The sequence below is a fragment of the Aphelocoma coerulescens genome, assembly GCF_041296385.1.
Source record: "Aphelocoma coerulescens isolate FSJ_1873_10779 chromosome W unlocalized genomic scaffold, UR_Acoe_1.0 ChrW_unloc_scaf_3, whole genome shotgun sequence".
In the NCBI taxonomy this organism is placed as follows: Eukaryota; Metazoa; Chordata; class Aves; order Passeriformes; family Corvidae; genus Aphelocoma; species Aphelocoma coerulescens.
In genome coordinates this window covers 4,390,805-4,414,043 of record NW_027184082.1, presented here as the reverse complement: position 1 = coordinate 4,414,043, position 23,239 = coordinate 4,390,805, and the positions used below count along the sequence as shown (strand labels likewise).

At 50.8% G+C, this 23,239-nt stretch overlaps 1 long non-coding RNA gene across 2 annotated transcripts; it reads right to left on the bottom strand.

The window, feature by feature from the left end:
- Nucleotides 1-1,537: 1,537 nt before the first annotated feature.
- LOC138102870 (uncharacterized) lies at nucleotides 1,538-5,122 on the bottom strand. Of its 2 annotated transcripts, none has more exons than XR_011147589.1 (3): nucleotides 5,042-5,122; nucleotides 2,445-2,640; nucleotides 1,538-1,662 (listed from the first exon to the last, which is right to left on the bottom strand). It is a non-coding gene; the product is annotated as an uncharacterized lncRNA (long non-coding RNA). The 2 variants fall into 2 exon arrangements; XR_011147590.1 differs by lacking the exon at nucleotides 5,042-5,122 and adding an exon at nucleotides 4,662-4,716.
- Nucleotides 5,123-23,239: the final 18,117 nt, after the last annotated feature.

Sequence of the window (23,239 nt, the reverse complement as noted above, 5' to 3'; positions counted from 1 at the left end):
ATTTCTATTTCACTTGGGTGTGACTTCATGTATCTCAGCTTGTGCAAAGGTTTTAATTCAACCCCTGTTTTTGGAGTGAAAGCTTCTCTGGACTCAGGCCCAGAGGAAAGCCAAAGCACACATGAGACTATGAAATAACGAACTTAGCAGAACAGCAGCTTCCTCTGCTCTTCTACCCTTATCTGAGAAGGAAGGGTATCCCATCAAAAGCTCAACAGTAGAAGTAGTAACTTGTTCGTCCAGATCTGTCTCAGGTACATGCTGTCCAGAGAGATGGTGCTTCTGGTGCTGGTCTTTGTTTAACTCTTTCTTGACACCAACACCTGTTACCCCAACAACTTCACCTTTTCTATTTTTTGGGGTCGTGGACAAAGCAAGTGCATCCATAGCTTGTTTTTGTGTGCCTTTAACAGCTCTAATTATGTTGAAAAGGACAAGACAAAATTAAAAAATATATCACTACCAGACAACCTAATCCAATAAAACCCCAAACTACCAAATTCCTGAAAACCTATTTTTCGGATTTAGCCAAGTAAGATAATTTTTTAAGTCTGTCAGCACCTTTTGTTCCTCCAGAGTTTGCAAATCTCTGAGTTGATCTTTTAACTGAGGGTGAAGTGAGGGGATATCTTGTCTTAGGGTTTTATCAAAGGCTCCTTGGAGGTGGTTTTTGATTGTTTCCTGTGGAGGCCGGTGGGCCTGCTGGACAAGGAACGAATGGAGTCCTATGGTGGGACAAGTCCTAGGTTCCTTTCTAGGTTATGCTCTGTTCTGTTATGTTAATGTACCCCAGATCTGCTTCCCTGGTTGGTTCCGTTGGCCGCCCCACCCCTTGTTACCTTATATGCCCCATCGCCATGCCCTCAGAGTTTCCCTATTGGTTCCCTTACCCTGGCCCCGCCTTTATACCACCCATTACCCTCAGATCATTGGTCCCTGATGCTCTATCCACTCCACTATGTAACCCTGGACCCCCAATTGTTAAAGGGCTACTTCTCTGGAACCTTGCATGAGTGTGGCTGCAATAAATCTCTCCCGTAGAACCCCATGTGAAGACCCTTCCTGCTCCTTCATCGTCGGACTGTTTGGCCAGCTATCCAGTGTGTGTGTGTACGTGTGTGTGCAAGTGTGGGGGCTGCACGGAGCGGCTTCTTCCTGGAGACGCTTTTGGGAAGGTTGCGGCATTTTACCATCCAACACCACCTCAACAGTTTCCCAATTTTGTTCCATTTCATTCCACGGAAGAGGAGTGACAGATAGAGAGTTATGTATGTGTTCCCAATTGCAATGTAAAGATATGTGGGTTTTTTGATCCTCAACTCTTTGGTCAATCCACAAAAGAGCACTTTCCAAGGCATCTAATCTGGCCATTATTTCCTTGTCAAATACCCTTGTGTTTGTAATTCTTTTATAATGTTGGTTAGAGCTTGTCCCACGGTGTGAGCAGTTTGAATGGAATTAGTTAAAGCTGCAACAACTGCAGAGGCTGTGGTTAAAACTATTATGGCAGAAATGATGGCAAAGATCAACCAACTGAGAAATTTGCAAACTTGTTTTTTACTCTTTTGGATTTCCTCCTGGAATAGTCGAGCCAATTGTGAGAGACCGTCTTGTCCTTCCTGAGTCTGAGTCAGATTTACAGGTACCCAAATTTCTGGCCTTCTTTTAAATGGAAGAAGAACAGAAAACTTATTAATATCTTCATTGATTACACATGATTTAAAAGAATTAGCAGAGACAAAATACAAGCCATTCCTATAATCAATTGAAAAATCATTAGCTAAAGCAAAAACATACGGGTGTGAAGTACAAGTCATTAGTGATTGTTTCTTTAGCACTGTCAAATTTGCAAGGGTAGCATTCTTGTTCAAGTTTACCTGGTATATCGTATTACCAAAGGCAGGTAACAGCATTTTCCACAGATATTTATGAACACGTGATTGATTACTACCTAGATAATATTGAATCAATCGTCTGGCCATTCCACCATCATGCCAAACAATGCTGCGGTTTGCCTTTTGGAAGGGAAGGATGGTTTTATTTGTCCCCTTTTCTCTAAGGATACTATGTGGTCCCCAGTCAATTATTGTCCCATACTGTAAGAATTGTTGTTGTGGTTGTTGTCCTAAGAATGATGTCCATTCCAAACATTGTAAATTGGAAACGGATGTAAAATGACATTTGGGATAATGAGGTGGGGTGGCATCCAGAGTATTTTTGGAGATGGTCAGAATGGTCAGCAATGTAACAGCAGTCAAATTCTTTACAGTTCCTGAGGATTCATATATCAAGTGCAATTGCATAGAAAAATTGGCACAAGGTGAAAAGGTACTCGTTTGATTCTACATTAAACAAATAGGCGGTAAATCAGTAACATAAGAAACATTAGTAATGTGTGTATTTACAACATCCTGATCTAGGGGAGGAAGCCAAGTTCTTCCTACCCATTCCGTTCCATTGTTGCTGAGGGGAGGCTCTGGATCCCACCAGGTCAGAGGCCAAAACAGTGGTGGCTCGAGAATGTGTGCCCAGTAGATTCTTCCTTCCACCATTTGATGGCAGTATAGCAGAAGAAAGATGACATGACTCATTGTCATCCTTGGCTGGATTTGATGTATCTTGCTGGAAGCCAATATGGTCCTGTGGGCAAAGAAACACATCCATAACCTCTCCTCCAAGCTAACAGGGGAACTGGACCTTTCCACTGACCACTGGGTACATCCTTGTATGTAACGTTTGGGTGAACTCCTCCATCAGTTGTCTGACCCAGGCACCTTTGATGTGCCATGAGGTCATCCCTAGTGGAAAGATTAAAAAAATTTAAAACATAGGTTGCTTTATCAAGCTGCTCTTGAGGGAGCATGCCTATGGGATTCCCCCTTTTTGTTTCTGTAGCATGTTTTTCAGTGTGCAATGTGCCCTCTGCACTATGGCTTGGCCTGTTGGAGAATGGACAATACCTGTAACATGTTTAAGTCCCCAAGTGTGGGAAAAATCTTGTGTTTTTCGAGATGTATATGCAGGTCTGTTATCTGTTTTTATCTGTTGAGGAATGCCCATAGTAGCAAAGGCACACAGACAATGTTGGGTGGCATCTCTTGATTTCTTACCTTTGTGAGCTGTTGCTACTATGAAACCTGAAAAAGTATCAATGGAAACATGCACATATTTAAAAATCCCAAAACTCCATATGTGGGTTGTGGGAGTGTGTTAGCTTAGTTCAGTCCGGGTCTCCCCCCTATGTTCTGTAGGTTTGGTGTACCCCAGTTGGCACCCCCCCTGTTTTATTTAAATCACCCTGTCTGTCATTTTTATCTCCTCCCAGGACCCTGTCTGTCACTCTGCCACCCCTCCCAGGCTTCTGGAAAGTTCTAGCCAGGGGGCCAGGTGATTAGTCCTGGGAAAGGAGTCCCTCCCTTCCCCTGTTATAGTTGGTTCCCTTATGTGTCCCTCGTTCTGCTTGCCGCACCCTTCCCTTCCCTGGTTGGTTGTTCTGTACACCCCCCCCCATGCCCCCCCGCCATAAAATGCCCCGGCGTGAGATCTGCAGGTGCTCCGGGTTGGGCACCCCTGGTGGTTGAGGTCCCCCCGTTCGGAGGACCAATAAAATTTCTGGATTTAACCCAACTCTGAGCCTGCCCCCTTTCCTCCGCCGTCTGCCTTTATCGCCGCGGTCCCTTGGAAAGACCCACGAGCCAGACCTCCGATCCCTCCGATATCAGAGGCTGGCCCCCGCAGCCTGCTGTGTCCCGAGCTGACCGGGCTGAGTGGGAACTGTTCCCAGAGGGCACAACGGCAATTTGGCGCCCAAGCGTGGGGCTGCCGTTCCATCGGACCGCAAAAACAGCGTGGCGCCAGAGCGTGGGGTTCCTCGTTCTATTGGACCCCACGGAAGGGGCGTCCCCGGCATAGGCAGCTTGGCGCCCGGGCGTCGGGCCCCGCTTCCATCGGACCTCACAGAAGGGACTGATTGTTTTGGCAAGTGCGTCCTCGGGACGTCAAGCTACCCCAGCTGCAGCACGCTCCCTTTTAGTGAGCGGCGTTACTGGGGGTGAGAACGGTAGCTTCGCCCGCGCCGCGAAGTCGTTCTTGGCGGAGGAATCGAACGCCTGGAGCGTGCCTGGACGCCAGTCAGGTAAGTATTTTTCCCCGGGGGGGGGGAAAAACTTGCCTCAAAGCCGGTAAAGGCTTTCGGAGGGACCAGGACGGTCCCCGGCTCTCGAAGAGCCGAACGGAGGCTGCGCAGCCCCGGAACAAGCGCGGTTCGCTTGTCTCCGGTTGGGTTTTGGGAGACCGGCGTTCTAGGCTTTAAAGATTCAGCTCCAGACGCTGTGCTGTTGGCTATGGGCGTCAGACTGTCCACAGCGCAGAAGGAGGCATTTCTCCAAGTTGCGGGATTCCTTGAGGGTGGGGGGATAAGTTTTTCAAAGGGATGTTTAAAACGGTTTGTTCGGTGGCTGTTTCTGCACTTCCCTCAGTGCTCTCAGAGTTCGGTTTTGCCCGTTCCCTTCTGGAACGCCGTGGGAGAGACACTAGCGCGATCGAATTCAGCCAAAGAGAAAGATTTCTCTTTTCTGTATTTGCAGATTCGATCGGTGTTAGCTAAAAAAAGGGAGAGGGAAGGACGAACAGCCCCGAATTCCCCAGTTGTTACCCCTAACCTGTTTCCCGAACCCGTGTCCCCTCAAACGGGCATCCTGAGGAGAGCAACCCATGATACGCAGGGCTGCTACCGTCTCCCTGGCTCTCCTCGGGGTTCTCGGAGTCGCCGCTCGGATAGTCCCGGCCAGACTGCCCGAGGTTTATCCCGTTCCCCAGCTTCCCCAGTTATCTGACCCCGAGTTCGGGTTAGTGATCCAGACAGTTTAGAAAATGCCCTCCCTGCCCGAGGAAGACAAGATGGCGGGCGCCACGTGGAAGGAACCCCCTCTTGCCTTCCCCCGCGCTTTTCCACCCGAAATCCCTTTCTCCCGAGTCCCAAGCCCTTTCGCCCCGACCCCTCCTACTCCCAAGTTGGAGCCACCCCTCTTACCCCTCCTACCTGCCACCAGTGCGCGCCCCCGTGCTCCGCCCCCAGAAATCGCGGCTCCATGCCTGGCTGCCACCCACTTCCTGCTTCCGGTTCCCACGCCTGTCTTTCCGGTTCCCATGGTGTCTGGCCGGAATAGGGAAGGCTGGAGGACCGGAACCCGGAACTGGATCCTATTCCCTCCGCCGCGCCGGTTTATTATCAGAGGTCCCGGAGAGGAGGAACAACCCATGTCAGCTGGGAACCCCTCTCACACCAAACAATAAAGGAACACTGCAAAGCGCAGAAGGAGTTTGGGGGAGAAAGCGGATATTTCCGTGGCCTTTTAAAGGCAAATCTCTCCGGAGCAGTAATGACACCTTTCGATCTGCGTCAGCTTTTCTCATGCCTGCTTTCCTCAGCAGAGTTTCTGCTCTGGAAGGCAGCGTGGGAAAGGGAGCTCCCCAGACTCCTTCCAGCGCTCTTGCAAGGTTCTGATACGGCCGTTGATGCCGACAATGAGGCACTTACATTGGACCATCTAAGCGGCAAAGGAGATTGGGCTCTGGCACCAAAGCAGGCTCAAGGCTTGCCTTTGGAGGTTCTGCAACAGATCAAGGAAGCAGCCAGTAAGGCATTCCTTGGTCTGAGGCCTGATGTGCCCGCAGAATCTTACTCGCGAGTCCAGCAGGGACCCACTGAGTCATTCCTGAAGTTTGTGGAAAGACTAACCCGAGCGGTAGAGTTGCAGGTTAAGCAGCCGGCGGCCAGGGAAGAGGTCATTGCAGAGATGGCCATGGTGAATGCTAACCCTCAGTGCAAGGCAGCCATCCTGAGCCTCCCCCTGGACCCCCCGCCGACCATACTGACCAGGTTAGAAGTTTGTGCTGCGAAGGCACCACACCTGCAACCTGCCAGCTCGGAGAGACAGCGGCCCAGAGGAATGGCCTCAGTGGGAACAGCAATGCATCGCTCTGCAGCGGACCAGAGGAGGACCACGGGCCTGAACACCAAACCACCTCCAACCATGAACAGCCACAGGCGAACCCCGCAGGCCACGAACACCTGCTTCCTATGTGACCAGCCTGGACATTGGACAAGGGACTGCCCGCTCAAGTGGCAGTTCCAGCGATTTAAAAAAGAACATGAACCTGGGGGACAGGAGGGCCAACTGCAACGAAAAAACTGAATGGGGAGCGCGCGCCCGCCCCGCGTGAAGACAAAAAAGGGAAGGGACGCGAGGGGGAGGGGGAACTCAAAGAGGCAAAACTATAGGACGTGACTTTAAAACTGGACACGACTTTAAAACCGGATTTGACTTCTTTTTCTGATGGTTCTTTCAGGTTGCAGCTGTTGACACCGCTCCACCTAAAAACCAAAGAGTGGCATACCACGCCGGTAAGCACTGGTGGTGAGCTGTGGGCAGGAGACCAAGGCCCTGACAGGTATGTCATAGTCGGAGATGTTACCTGCACACCACAAGAGATCGAAGTCGCTCCGGGACTAATGACATCTAGTCCCGAAGGACCCGTTCTCTGGCTGCGCTGTGTCCACCCACCTCTGTTCCTGCCCAGAGGGCAGACAGTCGCCCAGGCTATCCCTGTAGAAAGGCCACCCCCAACGGTGTGTGCCACACATGTCATAGGGACAGAAAAGCCTCGGGTAGGCTGCAAAGTCAACAGAGGGGAGGAAGTCCTGCACCTCAGAGGGCTTCTGGACACAGGGGCAGATGTGACGATCATTCCCACACTAGAATGGCCGGCACATTGGGAACTGCAGAGCGTTGCTGGACACGTACAAGGTGTTGGGGGCATCCAATTGGCCAGACAATCAAGGACCATCATGCAAATCAAGGGACCGAGCAGACAATTGGCAAACATACGTCCGTTCGTATTAGACTACAAGGAACCCCTCTTGGGGAGAGACCTCATGCAGCAGTGGGGAGTCACAGTTGACCTACCTGACCCCCCGAAAAATTTTTGGGTTGCGGCCACTGAAGAGCGCCCTACTCAAAAACTAAATTGGAAAACTGATCACCCCATTTGGGTGGAGCAGTGGTCACTCCATGGTGAGAAGTTGAAGGCGCTCGAGAAGCTCGTGGAGGAGCAACTTAAAAAGGGGAATATCGTGGAATCCAACAGCCCCTGGAATTCCCCTGTCTTTGTTATCAAAAAGCCTAACAAAGACAAATGGCGGCTCCTCCAGGACCTTCGTCAAATTAACAATGTCATTGAAGACATGGGCTCTCTCCAACCAGGGATGCCATCCCCAATGATGCTCCCTCAAAATTGGAATCTGGCAGTAATTGACATTAAAGACTGCTTTTTCCAAATTCCCCTGTACCCTGACGATGCCCCGCGTTTTGCCTTCTCGATTCCTGTTATCAGTCGAGAAGCCCCAAGGAAAAGATACCATTGGAAGGTGTTGCCGCAGGGTATGAAGAACAGCCCGACCATCTGCCAATGGTATGTCTCTTCCTTGCTTGCCCCAGTTCGAGCAGCAGCAAAAGAGGCCATCATCTTCCATTATATGGATGATGTCCTCGTGTGTGCCCCCGACAATGACATGCTTGCCAGTGTGCTCGACCTGACAATCAATGCATTGGTTGCTGCAGGGTTCAAGCTCCAAGAGGAAAAGATTCAACGGATGCCACCTTGGAAGTACCTGGGCCTGGAAATAACAAAGCGGACCATTGTGCCGCAAAAATTGGCTATTAATACTAACATCAAGACTCTGGCAGATGTCCACCAGCTGTGTGGGTCTTTAAATTGGGTGAGGCCGTGGCTGGGTCTGTCCAATGAAGACCTAGCTCCCCTTTTTAATTTACTAAAAGGGGGAGAGGAGCTTAGTTCTCCCCGGACACTCGCTCCAGAGGCCCAAACAGCTCTGGAGAGGGTGCAACATCTAATGTCCACCAGGCAGGCAAGCAGGTATAGGCCTGACTTGCCATTCAAATTCATCATCCTGGGTAATCTGCCACACTTGCACGGGCTTGTCTTCCAATGGGAAGACAACAAAAAGAAGAGCAAAAAGGACCAGGACCGGAGGGACCCCCTCTTAATCATAGAGTGGGTATTTCTCAGCCATCATCGGTCCAAGAGGATGACACAGCCACAAGAGCTGATGGCTGAACTGATCCGGAAGGCTAGGATCCGGATCAGAGTGTTGCCTCTCGGAGGCGTAGCGACCTGGTTCAGGAACGGCACGACGACCACCTCAGGTCGTTCGGACCATCAGCTCACAGACACCAATGTGGTGGACGGCAAAATGGCGTTTATTCGTGGATTACATAGGGTTAAATAACCTGGGTTTGCCACGTCACTTCCTTCTGCTCACCTATCACCTGTAGAGGGGAGGGGTTTTACCTGTCCCGTACAACGCGATATCTTCCGAACGCCTGTCCCTAGTCACCTACATTTCCCCCCCCTCTATCCTGAGTTACCCGCATTTCCCCCCCCACCATGATTTATTAAGAAACATACAAAGTATAAATGCTATAAAATTTCAAGAACTAGTAAAACCTACATAACAAGTTACAAAAAGTGGTATAACATTCACAAAATAGATGTGTTCTAGAGCAATTGTTGGCGGTCAACAAATAGAATGTTAACCTTTTCTAACCGGCTTTTAACAAATGACACCAATTTGTTTAGTATGCAAGGCCCAAAAATCAACGTTAGGAGTAACATAGTGAGGGGGCCTATTAGAGTGGAAATAAGGGTGGTCAGCCATGGAGACTGGTTAAACCATGACTCGAACCATCCTTGTTGGGCTTCTCTTTCTCTTTTTCTCTGGGCTAGCCTTTCCCTTAGTTCAGTCATTGAGTCCCGTACGACTCCGGTGTGGTCTGCATAAAAGCAGCATTCTTCTTTCAAGGCGGCACACAGGCCTCCTTGTTGCATGAGCAGGAGGTCCAGTCCTCGCCTGTTCTGCAGGACGACTTCTGAGAGAGAGGAGACAGATTTCTCTAGAAAGGAGATGGATTTTTCGATTCTTTGTAAGTCCTCATCAATAGTCATCTGCAGCTGAGAAAGTCCCTGGTGTTGGGTCACGAGGGCTGAAACACCTGTGGCCGCGCCGGTGGCTCCGAGGCCGAGCAGCATTGCGATGGTTATGCCTGTTATTATTTCTCTCTTGTGGAGCCGGCTAGGTTCTTCAAGAAGGTGGTACATTTCTTCTTCTTGGTGATACAGGACTCTAGGAACAATTAAAACTTGGACACAAAAGTCAGTAGAGTTATCGAACTTATCAAGAAGCACACAGGGGCTTATTCCGGATCGCTGGCAAACAAACATCCCTGATGCGAATGGGACCACCCACTTATTGATCGTTTTGTTAAGTTTGACAAATTCAGTACAGACATTGCCTATTCGTTTTGCTAGGGCCGCATTGCCAAAGCACTTGCCTCGGCCTGTGATCTGACTCAGAGTAACTCCCCTTCGGGGGGCGTCCCACCTGCACTGATGTGGATTTAGTGCTGTTGAGTAGCCAAGAGGAACATTGAGTGCAATGCCTTCGTAAAAAGGGGGTTGCGCATCATAACACAACCAGCATGATTCTGTAAAGTTTGGGTTTGATTGATTCAATGACAAAAAGGTAGCGTTTAGTACGCTGAGAAACTGATCATAAGGAGCTGATTTAGGTGTTTGGTGGGTAGCTAATGGGCCACGTGGGGAGAAGATGGGATTTCTATTTACTGTAAGAATCGGATTAGGCCCGACTGGTTGGGATTCTGATGGTAGGAGCTTGACAATTTGTACGTTCACCCAATAGCTGGTAGGGGCGTGAACATACACTGTCCATGCTCTACCCGAGGCCCAACTCTTATGGGCCGGCTGTAGAATTGTCATTCTATAGTGTTCGCAAGTGTGTCTACTCCCATCTTGGGGCAGGTATATTCGCTTGTCAAGTGAGAATTTTGGTTCGCGACAGCCTTGAGGTGCATACTTAACTTGGAGGAACTCATCAGGTCGCTGTGGTTGCCATCTATTGCCTGTCACGATAGTCTCACACCCCCAATACCCACAATGTCCATACCCTGGATAGTTACAGTAGCCTTTACCTGGGTTTGAAGCAGGACACCAATAGGTTTGGTACAGTGAGGAATCACCAAAATTAGGGAATTGTAGATACGAGGGAAAAATGTCTTTTAGCTTAAAATCGAACGATGGACTGCCTGGTGTGATGGTTTCTTTGATTGGGTTATCACTCGAAAGGTGGCGTAGGACCCACCTGAATGGCTGGTGAGGATGATGTTCTGCATTGGCTTGCCCTCTGCCAAGAAGCTGCAAAAGCAAAATTACGCAAAGATACCGTTGTTGTTTGGATTTCACTGGTGCAGGATTCTCGGGCGCTGTCGGGCTGCTCGATGACTTGTCGCTCTCTTTGCGCACTGGGATGTATCGGTCATGGAGGCATCCAAAGATCCAGTCCTGCAAACAAAACCTCGCAGTTTTCATTAGTCTTATTCTGAAGGTCAGGTTTGATTGACCTAAGTGGACACCATTTGACTCTACCATCTTTTTTAACAGCCGCGTACCCTCGCCCCGTGAGCACTAGTCTCCAGCCTTGTTCCCATTCCCCCAACTCGTTTTTGATTACAACTTGCGGGCCTTCGTCTAGTGCTCGAGTGACCCAGTGTTTTTGAGCGGGACTATTTGTCTCATCCCCCCTAGGGAATTGGGTCAGTGCTAGCAGGGCAGTTGCCAGTATGCGTGCCTGGTCCCCTGGGGGAATGGAATTGGTAAAGCCCTCTGTTTTTGCTAGCACTTCCAATTTGGTTTTTAGGGTTTGATTTGCCCGCTCAACAATGGCCTGCCCGGTGCTATTGTACGGGATGCCATGTACCAGAGTGATACCCCACTTTGAAACAAATGTTTGGCTCGATTTTGAAATAAAGTTCGGGCCGTTGTCTGTCTTGATCTGCTTCGGAACGCCGAGCCACGCCATAGCTGTCAGCCAATGTTGGATGGTTGCTTTAGAATCAGTTCTTAGGTGTTGTGTGGCCACAATCATTCCGCTATATGTGTCCACAGTTACAGCAAGCCATGCTCGGGGCTTCAGTAGATGACATAGTGTAAAGTCTGTTTGCCATATTTCTGAGGCTTTAAGGCCTCTGGGGTTGACTCCACTGGACCACAGCGGTGATTTTTGACAGTGGGGGCACGTGGCTACGATGTGTTTCGCATCAGTGGTCGAAATCCCACATCTTTTTGCCAGTGCTTTAGCTCCGATGTGGAGAGACTCGTGTAGCTGACGGGCATCTCTCAGTGTCCACAGCCCTTTTGCGGCGGGTCTGCTTTGTCGTTTCCGATTTGAAAGAATCCTTTAACCGAATTATGGCTGTTAACGTGGATGACAGATATGGTGCCCTTCCGCGAAGAGAGTGCTTCTTCAAGCATCACAGCCACCGTGGACACTGACACGCCAGGCCCTGACATGGCTAGGCAAAGCTTAGCTACAAACATAGAGTCAGTCACAATGTTGAGGTGCTCCTCCGGGAACAGTCCACACGCCAGCACTACGGCGGCTGCTTCGAGTTGCTGGACCGAAAGCGTAGGGTCAGTTGCTTTGATGCACTGCCACTGCTCTCCCGACTGCCATACCGCTGCTGCAGTTGAGGTCAGCGACGATGCGTCTGTGAAGACTGTCGGTCCTGGTAGCGGTCGGTCGATGACTTTTGGCGGGAGATCGATGTCGATGATCGCAAGGAGCTGGGTCCATGGGGGTTTTGCCGCATAGCGAATCTCTCCTCCAAAACCAGTGAGGGCTATGGCTAAAAGCTCTGATATTGTCGGTGATTGCGCGGAGAGCTGCTTGCGGAAGGGTAGGTATATCCTGGCGGGCTCCGTGCCCAAGTGCCTTAGGGCAAGTCTTCTCCCTTTCATGATAAGGTTGCCAAGACACTCAACTCCCGGGGAGAATGCGCGTGACGGTTTTCCCAAGACTACCCACTGTATCGGCTGGGCTCTGTCAGGGGGCCCCTGGGCTAGCGCTCCTACCCCTCCTTTCTTTGTAAAGTGTACATATAAATCAAGTGGTGCTCCCGGGTCCCACCTAGCAAGCGTACTCACAGACATTTGCTGCTCGATAAAGTCGAGCGAGCTTGTCGCTTCTGGTGTCAGAGCTTTCTGTTCCCATGAGTTTTTTCCTCTCAGGAGGTCGTTCAAGGGGTCCATGACCTCGGGAGGAATCAGGATGATGTTACGGAGCCATTGTAGAGATCCCACTAGCTGCTGCATATCATGGAGCGTCTTGATATCTCTGCGAATTTTTATCTGGAGCGGGGTTATGTAGGAGCTTGTAATTCCTACTCCTAGAAAGGTTACACATGGTCCCTTTTTTATTTTCGCGCTCGCGATTTCAAAGCCATTTGCTTTCAGGGTCTCTGAGACTGTTGACACTAGTCGGTCTACCTGGCTCGCCGATGGCGCAGCAATCAGGATGTCATCCATGTACTGAATAATGGTTGCGGCTGGGTCGCTGTGGCGGACTGGTGCTAGTGCTCGGTCAACCGTGATTTGGCAGATGGTGGGGGAGTTGACCATCCCTTGGGGCAACACCTTCCACTGGAAGCGCAGGTTAGGCCGTTGGCTGTTCGGGAAGACGATGGAAAAGGCAAACCGCTCTTTGTCTTCATCATGCAGGGGTATGGAAAAGAAACAGTCTTTAATGTCAAGCACCGCGCAGGGCTGCCCTTTTGGTATCATCGAGTTCATGGGCAGCAAGGTTTGGACCGGACCTATTGGTTGGATTTTCTTGTTCACCTCCCGCAGGTCGTGCAGGAGGCGGAAGCCCTCGCCAGATCGTTTGGGTATTACGAAAACCGGGGTGTTCCATGGGCTTGTGGAGGGCTCTATATGGTCCCGCTGTAGCTCGCGGCTAACGAGCTCAAGGAGGGCGGTCATTCGAGGCTTCGACAAGGGCCACTGCTCGATCCACACCGGGTCAACCGATTTCCATACCAGTTTGATGGGCAGCGGTGGGTATGCGGCAGTGGCCCTTAGAATAAATTTGTCACCCTGACTTTCAGCAGGGCAAGGGCATCCCTCCCCAACAAGGGTGGACATTTTGGCATAACATATGGGAAAAGGGCGATAGTTTTCTCCGGTCCTTTTTCGGTGCGGAGCGTTATCGCTATCAGTTGGGTGCTTTTTTGGGCCCGAGATAATCCCCCAACTCCACCCACCATGGGGGCCTCCTCCAGTTCCCAGTGTATAGGCCAGTACGTTTCTGGGATGACAGTAACATCTGATCCCGTATCAATCAAAAAGGGGAGACGAATAGCAGGGTCACCTGGGTTGTTGTGGAGACAGCAAACTCCCCACACTATCGGCGGGTGGCTGCCCACTTTCATGGCCAAAGCCACCCAGGGATCTCGCTCCCAGGGGGTTGTTCCTGCTGTGCCTGGGGCGCAGACAGGTTTAACTGAGCCATCGGTTGAGCTGTGGAATTGGTCATTTCCCGGGGGGGCAGTGGGTGCGGGAGCTCCACGGCCCATTGAGGATTGGCATAGCTGGGCCGCTTCATGTCCCGAGTGGGAGGGAGCTGTGTGCGGCCCGGATGCCCCCTCCCCCTCCCGTTTCCCTGGAGCTTGGATCTGCATTCTCTGGCTAAATGCCCCTTTTTCCCACATGCCCAGCATGGCCCTCTAGGTCGCGTCTGGTATGGGGGAACTGCTGTTGATGGAGGCTCCAATTGGGGGCAATTTGTTACAACGTGGCCTGCCTGGCCACACTTAAAGCATGCCATTACACTCGTTATCGCAGTGCGGACAGCTGCCTGGATTGGGGCCAGATGTTCTTCTTTTGCGACATGCTTAATCATATCTGCAATACTGGACCCGGCTGGTAATGACCGTAAAATGTCCTTAGTGGTAGAGTTGCATTGTTGGCGCAAGCATTCTGCCACCACAGGGCCCTTTGCTTCTGAGGGCAAGTTAGAGGAATCAACCGCTGCCTGGAGGCGGTCCACAAACTGTGTGAAACTCTCACTCTCGCTCTGCTTTATTGTGGACCATGGCGATGGTCTAGCAATAACTCTGGAAGCAGAGCGGATAGCTTCTCTAGCGGCGCGGGTAGTTGCCGTGACTTCGTGGGCCCGTAGGCCCTCGGCCTGCGCCTGAGGGGTGATCATGGTTGGGTCCGTGCCCATTAGCCGCTGTAGGCTGGACCCGTGGAGGGGGTGGTCTGCCCCAGTTACTAGGGCTAGTTGCTTTGCGCAATTGTCCTCCCATTCTTGTTTGAAAACAATCATCCCTGCCCCATCAAAAATTAATCTGCAGGTTTGTTTAATGTCAAATGGGAGCAGGTCATCCCCTCCAAAAACGCTGTCAATGAGGGTGGAAACCATAGCCGAATTGATCCCTTTGTCTGCAATTGCTTTAACAATTGCTTGTATATCTTTAGGATTTATCGGTGAGTAAATCCTCTGGTTTCCGGCTTGCCCTCCTACTCGGACCGGGAAAGCTAGCGAGGCTGAAGGGGCCCATTCAGCACAGGCTGTTTTTATCTTTCTCCAGTCTGTAAGCGGAGTACGTTCTTTTTCAAATTTCCCCTTGGCCCGGGTAGGAGCGCGGTAGTTATAGCTTTTATCTATTCTGAAATCATCTTTGTCAGAGTCGGAGTCGGTTACGGACCGTTCGTCAAGCCACTCGCTCCAGCTATAGTCCGACTTGGAGCCGGAAGTCGACTGACTGGATACTTCCGGGCTCCGGAGCTTTTTCCCCGGGCTTCTACCCCGCCCCCTTCTCTTAGGATTGGGCCGCTCCTTCCCCCTGGGCTCGCCCCGCCTCCTGCTGAGGGAGGCTCTTGCTATATAAGGGCACGTTTCCGGGAGAGCGCTCTGGTTGGCCTTGGCTCCCCCTCCGGGATTCCCTCCCCTTTTCCGTTCACGCGCGTCTGCGGCATCCAGCGGACCTTCCCCGCTCCCGCCGGCCACGTGTGTGCACCCCGGCGAACCTCCGCCGCTCCCGCCGGCCACGCGTGTGCCCCCCGGCGAACCTCCGCCGCTCCCGCCGGCCACGTGTGTGCACCCCGGCGGACCACCGCCGCTCCCGCTGGCCGCGTGTGTGCACCCCGGCGGACCTCCGCCGCTCCCGCCGGCCACGTGCGCACACCCCGGCGGACCTCCGCCGCTCCCGCCGGCCACGTGCGCACACCCCGGCGGACCTCCGCCGCTCCCGCTGGCCGCGTGTGTGCACCCCGGCGCATCTCCCCCGCTCCCGCCGGCCGCGTGCGCGCACCCCCCATGCCCTCCGGGGTCGGCGCCATTCTGCGGGGCATAGGGCGGGGGTCTCGCCCATGCCGTTTCGGACTCCGCTTTAATGGCAGCCTCCCTGGCTTCCTCCACCAGCCCTCCCCAGAATGACTGCACCCGCTCCTTTCCCTCTGTAGGTAGGGTTGGGCTGGGGGGCCGTGGAGAGGGTGCTTGCTCCTGCGAGTCTGTGCGCTCGGCAGGGCAGCTTTCATCCGTAGTTTGCGTGGCCGCACCAACTCCCAACCGCGGTGTGGCCAGCAAACAGTTCCGTGCGGCTTTCCAGGTCTCCTGCTCTTGCAGGGCCTTACGCAAAGCCTGCACGACTTTTCCCCATAATTTAAGGTATTTCCCCGAACCCGAGGACATTGTTTCATCGGCTAGAGCCTTAGTACATCTGTCCCATACTTCTGGGTGGAGGATATCCACCGGTCGGTCTATGACCCCAATTTCCAATAGCCTCGCAACAGCGAGTGTAAAATCTTTCGGTTTGCAATCGATACCCCATTGCTTATGAATCTGAGATACGACCTTCGCGAGAGCTTCCATCCTCCTCGCTGGTCCGGGAGCGTCCTCCCCGCCGGGCTGGTCCTGCCGCACCGGCCGCCGTTCACCCGTCCAGGTGAATTCCCGATCCCGATTCCGATTCTGGTTCCCGGGTTTCGGCACCACTTGTTGCCTCTCGGAGGCGTAGCGACCTGGTTCAGGAACGGCACGACGACCACCTCAGGTCGTTCGGACCATCAGCTCACAGACACCAATGTGGTGGACGGCAAAATGGCGTTTATTCGTGGATTACATAGGGTTAAATAACCTGGGTTTGCCACGTCACTTCCTTCTGCTCACCTATCACCTGTAGAGGGGAGGGGTTTTACCTGTCCCGTACAACGCGATATCTTCCGAACGCCTGTCCCTAGTCACCTACATCAGAGAGTTATCAGGATGTGACTTCGACTGCATCCACGTGCCAATTAGGACAAAAACGGGCCAAATTACTAAGGCAATGTTGGAGAGTCTGCTTCAAGATTGTGAAGCATTGCAGTTTGCTCTGGAGGGCTACACAGGCCAAATTTCCTTGCATAGGCCAGCCCACAAAATTTTCAATTCGGAGATTCAATTCGAATTAAATACAAAAAGTGTTCGGAGCAAAGAACCTTTAAAGGCCTTGACAGTTTTTACTGATGCGTCCGGGTCCCATAAGTCCGTGGTGACCTGGAAAAATGCCTAAACTCAGCGGTGGGAGGCTGACATCAAAGAGGTGGAAGGATGGCCTCAGGTTGCTGAGTTGGACGCAGTCGTCAGGGCTTTCGAAAGGTTCCCCGAAACCCTAAATTTGGTAACAGACTCTGCATATGTTGCAGGGGTAGTCTCCAGAGCCAAGCACGCCATTTTGCGTGAGGTCTCCAACATGGCCTTATATAAGTTGCTCTCAAAGTTAATAAACCTGGTGTCCCACCGAGAGCAACCATTTTACGTGATGCACGTCAGGTCACACACGGACCTGCCCGGGTTCATCGCAGAAGGTAACAGGAGGGCAGATGCCCTCGCTACGCCAGCTGCGATGGCCCCGACTCCAAACGTGTTTGAGCAGGCCAAAATCAGCCATCAGCTGTTCCATCAAAATGCTCCTGCCCTAGTTCGTCAATTCAATCTAAAGCACGACCAGGCCAGGGCGATTGTGGCTGCATGTCCAGAATGCCACCAGCTAGCTCTTCCCGCCATTAGTACTGGCGCAAACCCCCGTGGACTTAACAGCTGCGAAGTCTGGCAGATGGACGTGACACATGTTGCTTCATTCGGCAGAATGAAGTACGTACATGTGTCAGTTGACACCTTCTTGGGAGCAGTTTTTGCCTCTGCCCACACAGGGGAAAAGGCTAGCCATGTCCAAAAGCACTTAGTGCAGGCATTCGCTACCCTGGGCATCCCCAAAGTCATCAAAACGGACAATGGCCCAGCGTATACGTCCAAGGAGTTCAGGAGCTTCCTGCAGCAATGGGGAATAGAACACAAGACTGGCATCCCCTATTCCCCAACAGGTCAAGCCATTGTAGAGAGGGCCCACCAAAACATCAAAAGAATGCTCCAGCGCCAGTGCTCCTCCAAAAAGCTAGAGTCACCTGCTGTCAGGCTCTCAAAGGCATTGTTCACCCTGAATTTCCTCAACTGTGCCTTTGAGAACCTGAACCCTCCAATGGTGGGTCACTTTGGGCAGTCTCAGCAGTTGCAAGTGAAAGAAAGGCCTCCGGTGTGGGTTAAGGACCCGGAGACTAGGGAGATACAAGGGCCTTATGAATTAGTTACCTGGGGGAAAGGGTACGCATGTGTTTCCACCCCCGAGGGCCCTAGGTGGATCCCATCAAAGTGGGTGAAACCGTGTATCTCCCAGACCGTCAGGAAGGGAGATCAAATACCCCCCAAGACCGGGGTAGGTTAGTCATGTGCCTCTCTGACCCCTAAGCCCCAAGTTTATCCCAGTTGCTATCCCCAGTTTCAACCTTATTTTTCTAAGTTGTGTTTTAGTTTGGAGACACCGGAGATGACGTGGTTCGGGGACCTGTACCCAGACTCAGAGTACTGTCCCCAACCCAGATTCATGTCATCTTAACAAAAAAAAAAAAAAAAACCAAAAAAAAACCAACCAAACAAACAACAACAAAAAAAAAACCAAAAAAAACCAAAAAAGGAGGAGATTGTGGGAGTGTGTTAGCTTAGTTCAGTCCGGGTCTCCCCCCTATGTTCTGTAAGTTTGGTGTACCCCAGTTGGCACCCCCCCTGTTTTATTTAAATCACCCTGTCTGTCATTTTTATCTCCTCCCAGGACCCTGTCTGTCACTCTGCCACCCCTCCCAGGCTTCTGGAAAGTTCTAGCCAGGGGGCCAGGTGATTAGTCCTGGGAAAGGAGTCCCTCCCTTCCCCTGTTATAGTTGGATCCCTTATGTGTCCCTCGTTCTGTTTGCCGCACCCTTCCCTTCCCTGGTTGGTTGTTCTGTACACCCCCCCCCATGCCCCCCCGCCATAAAATGCCCCGGCGCGCGATCTGCAGGTGCTCCGGGTTGGGCACCCCTGGTGGTTGAGGTCCCCCCGTTCGGAGGACCAATAAACTTTCTGGATTTAACCCAACTCTGAGCCTGCCCCCTTTCCTCCGCCGTCTGCCTTTATCGCCGCGGTCCCTTGGAAGGACCCATGAGCCAGACCTCCGATCCCTCCGATATCAGAGGCTGGCCCCCGTAGCCTGCTGTGTCCCGAGCTGACCGGGCTGAGTGGGAACTGTTCCCAGAGGACACAACGGCAGTGGGTAACATCTGTTTGACAAATGTCATTAGGTTTTAACCCTCGTGGGTTTGTACCTAATTCTTGTGATAAGGAAAAAGTTTGCTGGCATTGTGAACAAGCGTTCACTATATTGCGAGCTTGTGGCATGGTTAAGCCAAATTGTTTTGCCAGTGCTTGGGCATTTTGATGATAGAAATCATGAAAGACTTTTGCCTGCCCTAACTTTTGTGGTATAGTGGCTGTCATGGCAAGAGCATCGGCTCTCGCATTAACTTCCACTATAGGTCCTGGCAGCGTGGTTTGTGACCTAAGGTGCAGGATGTAATATTCATGAGACCTGTGAAGTCAAACATTATATAAAGTGGTTAATAACACAAAAATATCTTTGTTAGACACTTCCTTAAGGAATGAATGGTCTATTCTTTCTATGATTCCTGTAACATAGAGTCAGAAACTATGTTAATATATTCCTTTGAAAAAAGATGAAATGCTTCTACCACAGCTGCCAGTTTGACTAGCTGGGTAGATCCAGGTTGGAAAGTTATTGAGTGTTCCCATTGTCCTGTATCATTTTTCCACAGGGTTACAGCTTTGTGTCTTTTCCCTTATCCATCAGTGAGAACAGTTTTTGCCTCAGGCATAGGTGTCTTCAACTGTAAATGTTGTGGTTGGAAGGGAATTTCTTTGAAGGACTGCAACAACGCACGTTTAGGCATCGTGTGAATAAACTGTCCATTATAGACTGCAAGAGCAATTTGAAATGACAGTGAATCCCTGAAAAGATTCTCTATTTCTGCTGCAGTAATAGGGAGATGTATCATTGCTGGATCATATCCTGTCAGGCTCTGGCATAAGAGTCATCCCATCGACAGCAGTCGAATAATCATTTCGAGTTGAGTGGTTATAGTTTTTGAAAAGGTGTGTGGCAAAAAAATCCATTCTAATAACCAGAGACGATGTCCTTGCACATCACATTGGCCAATAAGAGCATAGAGTTGGAAAGATTGCAAAATCAGGAACAGCCTCAAAAGCAAATCTGGGTTTCGACGTGTTGCAAAGGACTTGTTGAATTTCTCACTTTCAGTCTCTAAAGCCTTTTGGGCAGTTTTTGTCAATTACCTAGGGGAAGAGAGCTCTGGGTCCCCTTTTAACAACTGAAATAAAGGAGATAATTCTTCTGTTGTAATTCCCAACAGTGGGTGAATCCAATTAATGGTTCCCAGTAACTTGGCAAGTCATTTAACGTGCATATGTTAGTTTTCAAAGTTACTGGCTGTGGGGTGACTGTTGTTTCAAGCAGTTTAAAGCCCAAGTATTTCCAAGGAGGTTCGGTTTGAATTTTGTCTGTGGCTATGCACAGACCTCTGCTGGTGAATGTTATTTTTAAAGCTGCAAGGCAATCATGCAGTAGTGTCGTGCTGTCGGAGGCAATTAATATATCGTCTGTGGCAATCTGTTTACCCATTGCTTTTCCTATCCTACATTGTTCTCCCCCCTGTTCCCGTGCCCCTAGTCCTGGCCACTCCCTCGGTTCCTCCCTATTGGTTCCTGTACCCCAACCCCACCCATGTACCGCCCCTGAGCCCCTGACAAAACCCCTCTGCGCCCGGATCACGAGGTCTCTCTGCCTCTGAGGGTTGCCGGGACAAGATGTAACTATTAAAAAGTCATCTTAAACCCTCATGGGAGACCCATCTCTGCCTCCTTTGCCATCACTGGTTGTAGCACTGCTAGCTGCCAGAGCAAAAACCGCGGGGCCATCCGAAATGGACTACAGGAGGGAGATAATAGTTGCACTGCCCTAAGCAGCCCCGCTGACCTCTCAGGAAAGCTGCAGCCTGCTAAACTAAATCAAGCGACTACAACAATCGTCCAGTGATACAGCAAAGCAGATGGATATTTTTGCCACATTGGCTGTATTGCTGAATGAATGACAAATTGACAAATAGTTGGACAGTTTTTCATACAGTTTCTTCCTCCAAGGCGCGGCGGGGCGATTAAAAGAGGACTCTAGGGAGTGCAGTGACCCAGAGCGCGGCGAACTGGAGCGGGCAAACAGGGGCATGGCACGTCTCTGAGGGCGTGGCATGGCAGTTTGCACGGCAGTTTGCGCAGGTAGGGCAAACAGGCAGGGTAGCAGGTTTCCCCCTGCTAGTGGGGTTTTTGGTTTGATTGTTGTGCTTTGTTGGTTGGTTGGTATTCGGTTTTTGGTTTTTTTTTTAGTAATGGTTTTCACACGATCAAAAACTGCAGTTACTACAAGTGTATGTAGCCAAATAGAACCCTCCAAAAAGGATGCATCTGTCCAGACCCATTCCTGTGCAGAGTGTTTGAGTTTATCAGTAGTACCAGGGGGCGTTGCAGAAAAAGCATGCCTGCAGTGTGAACAGATGAACGATCTTCTTTCACTGGTGGCTGAGCTTAGGGAAGAAGTAGAAAGGCTAAGGAGTATTAGGGAAAGTGAAAGGGAAATTGATTGGTGGAGTTCTGCCCTTCCATCCTTGAGGAAGGCCCACCAGGAGTCCAAGGACTCCCATGCCTCCCACTGTCAGGCAATAGAAGGACACCTGATGGATGAAGGGGAATGGATATAGGTCCCCACTTGAGGAGGTAATAAAAATTCCTCCCGACCCCCATCACCTACCCAGGTACCACTTCAGAATAAGTATGAGGCTTTGGATCTAGAAGATCAGCCAGACGATGTAGAAGAGAATGATCTGTCCAGTGAGCCTCCCAATTATGCTTCATCTGTCAGACGGATCACCACCTCTAACATTAAAAAGAAAAGAAGGATAGTCGTAGTGGGTGACTCCCTTCTGAGGGGAACAGAGGGCCCTATATGTTGACTAGACCCATCCCATAGGAAGGTCTGCTGCCTCCCTGGGGCCTGGGTACGGGATATTACTGGGAGACTCCCTGAGCTGATTCGGTCCTCTAATTATTACCCTCTGCTGATACTCCAGGCTGGCAGTGATGAGACTGGAAAGAGGAGTGTAAGGGCAAGTAAAAGGGGCTTTAGGGCACTGGGTCAAGTGGTTGGTAAGGCAGGAGCACAGGTAGTGTTCTGCTCAGTCCCTTTGGTAGCAGAGGAAAATGTTGAAAGGAATAGGAGAGCCCACATTATTAACAAGTGGCTCAGGGGTTGGTGTCATCAGCAGAATTTTGGGTTCTTTGATCATGGGGCAACTTTTATGGCACCTGGCCTGCTGAAATTGGATGGGCTCCGTCTCTCTGTTAAGGGCAGGAGGATTTTAGCTCATGAACTGGTGGACATCATTGAGAGGGCTTTAAACTAGGTTTGAAGGTGGAAAGGGATGTCGCTGGACTCTAGAGGCAGGTCCAAGGGTGGTAAGCCTGAGTTAAGTGTAAAATCAGTAGCCCAGCTGAAATGCATGTATACTAATGCACGCAGCATGGGTAACAAACAAGAAGAGCTGGAAGCTATGGTGCAACAGCAAAGCTATGACGTAGTTGCCATCATGGAAACATGGTGGGATGACTCGCATAGCTGGAGTGCTGCACTGGATGGCTACAAGCTCTTCAGAAGAGACAGGAAAGGGAGAAGAGGTGGAGGGGTGGCCCTTTGTATTAGGGAGGCTTTTGATGCCATGGAAATTGAAACTGATGATGATGAAGTTGAGTGCCTATGGGTGAGAATGAAGGGAAAGGCCAACAAGGCGGACATCCTTCTGGGAGTCTGTTATTGTCCACCCAAACAGGAAGAAGAGATGGACAACTTATTCTATAAGCAGCTGGAGAATATTTCAGGATCACCAGCCCTTGTTCTTGTAGGTGACTTTAACCTACCGGACATCTGCTGGGAGCTTAATACAGCAGAAAAGAGGCAGTCCAAGAGGTTCTTAGAGTGTGTGGAGGACAACTTTTTGTCGCAGTTGGTGAGTGAGCCCACCAGGGGAGGGACTATGTTAGACCCGTTATTTGTAAATAGAGATGGGCTGGTGGGAGATGTGGTGGTTGGAGGCCGCTTGGGGCATAGTGATCACAAAATAATAGAGTTCTCAATATTTGGTGAAATGAGGAGGAACATCAATAAGACTTTTACTTTGGACTTTCGGAGGGCAGACTTTGGCTTATTTAGGAGACTTATTCAGAGAGTTCCTTGGGAAGCCGCCCTTAAAAATAAGGGAATCCAGGAAAGGTGGGAGTGCTTCAAAACAGAGATCTTGAGGGCAGAGGAGCAGACTATCCCTGTGTGCCAAAAGATGAGTTGGCGAAGCAAACGTCCAGCCTGGATGGGCAAGGAGGTTTTGAAGGAACTAAGGAATAAAAAGAGGATGTATCATCTTTGGAAGAAGGGTCAGGTCTCTCAGGGTGTATTTAAGGGGATTGCTAGGGCATGTGGGAAAAAAATTAGGGAGGCCAAAGCTCAGTTTGAACTTAATTTGGCAGCTCTTTCAAAGGATAATAAAAAATGTTTTTATAAATATATTAACAGCAAAAGGAAGGGCAAGGCCGATCTTTGTTCTCTACTGGACAAGGGGGGGAATTTAGTAACTGCACATGAGGAGAAGGAGGAAGTGCTTAACACCTCCTTTGCCTCCGTCTTTAGTGGGAAGATGGCTTGTACTCAGGACAACTGTCCTCCTGGGTTGGTAAATGGTGCTAGGGAACAGAGTGGTCCCCCTATTATCCAGGAGGAGGCAGTCAGAGAACTGCTGAGCCTCTTGGATGTTCACAAAT